Here is a 3958-nt window from a genome sequence, read left to right as displayed (position 1 = left end):
AGTGAGTAAGATTCTTGAGATTTTGGAATGAATCCTCCCATGGTCTGGGTTGAGAGTAGTTCTGGTTCTGATTGTATGGTCTAAATGGGGGTTGAGAGGCTTGAGGAATTTACGGAATTGGTTGCATTGGTGGAGCTGGAGCTGCTGGTCCATTCTGTTGGAATCCTTGAGACCATGAAAAATTGGGGTGGTCTCTCCATCCAGGATTATGTGTTGGAGTATGGGTTGTAATTCGATGGTTTTCTTATTACACCTATGGCATTGGCTTAATCTGAGTATGAGTCATGGTCATGTGATTCTGTTGATTTAGCAGTCGATAACGATGCTATTTGTCGAGCAAGACCTTCAACCATCTCCTTGACTTCTTTGATTCCTGAAGTTGATTCGCCAATTTGAACCTCATTCACTCCTTTAATTCTTCTAGTAGTCCTGAGTGATCGACTCCGTTGTTGGGAATTATCTGCTTGTCGCTGGAAGAATTCCCAAATTTCTGATGCACTTTTTGACATTAGCTCTCCTCCACTTGTTGCCATTAGCCATTCTTGCACATTCGGCAGTAATCCCTCCAAAAAGTATTGACATTGGTGCCATTTCTCGTACCCATGATGTGGACACTTCAAGAGTAGCCCATTGAATCGCTCCCATGTTTCGAAAAATTGCTCGTCCTCTCTCTGGGTAAACTCCGAGATTTCCCTGCGAATAGCATTGGTTTTATGCACTGGGAAATATTTATTCAAAAATTTAGTTACCATTTGTTCCCATGATGTGATGCTATTAGCAGGTAAAGTATTTAACCATGAACGAGCTCTATCCTTTAAAGAAAATGGGAATAATCTAAGTTTAACATCATCGTCTGAAAAATTCTCGTATTTAAAAGTTTGACTAATAGCATGAAAATCATTCAAATGATTATATGTGTCCTCATTTTCTAGGCCATAAAATGTGGGGAGATAATTTAGCACACTAGGTTTTAGTTCAAAGCTCCTAGCAGCTACATTTGGGTATCTTATGCATGATGTGCTCAAATTAGCTAAAGGACTGAAATAATCTTTAAATGGCCTCTCCTGTGATTGTAAATCCATTTTATTTTTTACTTGTTTGTGTGTGCGAAGTGTTTTCTCAAGTTCAAGGTCTATAGGTTCAAGATTAGGTAATAATGACCTACGACCATGCATGCAAAACAAATAAAATGAAAATAAAGATGGGAATAAAACAAATAAAAATAAATAAGAGGGAGAAATTACGATACTAACCTTATTGCGCTATTACAAACTTTCTATAAAAATACACAAAAACAAATACGTGAAATAAATTAACTAAAAAGAATTAGTAAGATAAACAAAAATAACTTGAAAATTAAATTACAGAAATTTAAAGAAGAGAAAAAGAAAAGAAATACTAACCTTTAAATGTAGATTCACTTTTTTTTTAATAAAAACAAAATTACAAAAAACAATTAAATGAAATTATTCACAAAAATTAATTCTATGAATTAAAATTACTTTCCTCCCCGACAACGGCGCCAAAAACTTGTTGTGCAAATTTTAATGTACTCGCAAGCGCACGAATCTATTGTAGTATAGACTAATGGTGACGAGTGTCGATCCCACGAGGAGGTGAATTTTAATTGTGTGTAGAATTAATTTTGTAAATGGGAGATTGGATTTGTGGTGGAAATGATTTGGAATATGTTAAAACTTAAATTAAAATGACGAGAATAAATTCTAAAATTGGAATTGAAATGGCGAGAATAAATTGAAGAGAATTCTATTAAAATGACGTACTTGGGTATTTGGATCCGTATCAACATGCATCATGGGCTAAATAATCCTTATTAATGCCAATTAAATCATGAGGGGGAAATCCACACCTCATGAACCACGCTCTAATCAATATGGTGCTAAGGGCTTATCGTGCCAAATAATAATAACCTTGTACTAGAGGGCCGGTGAAACCAAGGCGGTACTAGACAAGAATATTATTATTTGTCGACAAGAAGTCAAAACATCGACAAAAACTAGAGGGGAAGAGAAAATAAATTTACCAAATTAAGCCCATGACACATGTTGAGACTTCACCTTCAACCCAAGCTTAAAAGAAAATTAACCACTCATAATCGAACTAGGGGCAAAATGGGAATTTATTAAAATACCTAGAAAATACAAGATGGAGAGGGAATTACAGAAAACAGAGTCCAAAAATGGATTCAGAGATATCAAATTAGGGGGGGAGGCCCCCTTTTTATAGATACATGGAGTAAATCATGGCCATCGGATTAAAAACAGTTTGGACGCTCAGGATTGCGCCACGTCATCAGTCAACAGTCCACGGTTTGATCACGTGGATGAACAGTAACACGGTTTGACTCGGATGAACAGTAACGCGGTTTGGTTGAAAATAATCCTGTGTGATGCATGTACCGTACGCGAGATTTTTCATCCACTGATATGCTGCCACGTCACCATCAACAGTACATAAGAATTTTAGCCCAATAGGATCGTGACACCTCATCAGTCAATGCCACATCATCGGTCAATGCCACGTCATCGATCCGTCTATGTGAACAGTGTTGTGAACAGTAACGTAGTTAGTACCGTACACGTGAATAGTACCGTACATATGAATAGTGCCATTTTTCCTTTTATGCTCCTCCTAAGGTTTTCGACCGTCCTGAGTTCAAAAGTGATGTCCGTTTTGCCGTCTGATCTCTCCTTTATTGTGAAATGACTATAATGCCCCTAAAATACATAAAATACTTAATTAAAATAAAACACATGTAATTAAATCACAAGAAGGTTAAATACATAAAAGTAAGGGTTGTTAGTAAGACTTGAAATGTAAAATGATGGTTTTCTCCTTTATAAATATGCATTTTCTAACACTCAACACCAATGGCCCATGGTTTACTTTTGATGACATTCCAAGAGTAAAATGGCCAGCCAGATTTCAAGAATTTTCTGCTTGGATTGATGTTCAAATGCTCAGAACTGGAGTAACACCCCAAACAGTCCTTAAAGAGTTCAGTTCTCGTTTTATTAGATCTTTATGAGATTGGTTTGAAAGTCTAGGTCCATACAGACAACTATAGGTAATTCAAGCTCAGATTTCATAAGTCGTAGGAATAATTTATGAGCCGCTCCTTGGAGAAGCTACAACTGTTAACGAATAAACAATAAGAGAGTTCCATCTCATGAAGTGTTGTTCTCTCTAGATAAAAGATTTGAATTTTCACTACAAGAGAATGTCTACAATGTATTACAAGCTCAACGGTTTTAATGATCCTTTATTAAAACATGTCTTTGTAGCATCTCTTTCAAAGGAGATCCAACCAGAACTTCAGAGACAATTCACAATCCACCAGCTGGACATAGTCAATCTCTCCTTGGGGAAAATCTATCAGTTAGAAATCAACTATTTGGAAAGACTTTGTGAACAAAAGGAATTCTTCAAAGACCTCATAGAAAACAAACAGCCTTTCAAAAGTGCTTGTAAAAAAACCCATCTTTCCATTAAGTGCAATAGTGAGAAGGATTGCACTTGTTCAACCAAAAAGAAATCACACTTCCGAAAATTTTGAAACTCAGAAAAGAAAAGCCAAACACCTTCCAGGTTTAAAAAACCTTATCAATTTTTTAGAAAAAAGAACTCCGACCAGTCCCTGTTTTATTTGCAAAAAGAAAGGCCATTTCGCGAGGAATTGTCCAAACAAACCTGCGAAATCAGTCAGGCTTATTGAGCATCTCCAGGATTCCATGTTACTTTCAGAAAGTGATGATGTTGAATCCTTTTGCTCTGAACAAGAGGACTATGATGAACAAACAACTTTGGTTTATGCTGAAACAGATGATCATTCTGAGTCGAAGAATGTTTCTTTAATTCAAATTGTACAACAGATTCAAAAAGTCCAACCAACCATTCTTATCCCTTCAATCAAAATCCACATTCTCTCCGGTAGATT

At 36.2% G+C, this 3958-nt stretch overlaps 1 non-coding gene across 1 annotated transcript; it reads left to right on the top strand.

The window, feature by feature from the left end:
- Positions 1-597: 597 nt before the first annotated feature.
- Positions 598-701, top strand: LOC112097507. The gene has a single exon (XR_002905039.1). It is a non-coding gene; the product is annotated as a small nucleolar RNA R71 (small nucleolar RNA).
- Positions 702-3958: the final 3257 nt, after the last annotated feature.

The sequence above is a fragment of the Citrus clementina genome, unplaced genomic scaffold, assembly GCF_000493195.1.
Source record: "Citrus clementina cultivar Clemenules unplaced genomic scaffold, Citrus_clementina_v1.0 scaffold_6, whole genome shotgun sequence".
Lineage (NCBI taxonomy): Eukaryota > Viridiplantae > Streptophyta > Magnoliopsida > Sapindales > Rutaceae > Citrus > Citrus x clementina.
This window is presented reverse-complemented; position numbering and strand designations above follow the sequence as displayed.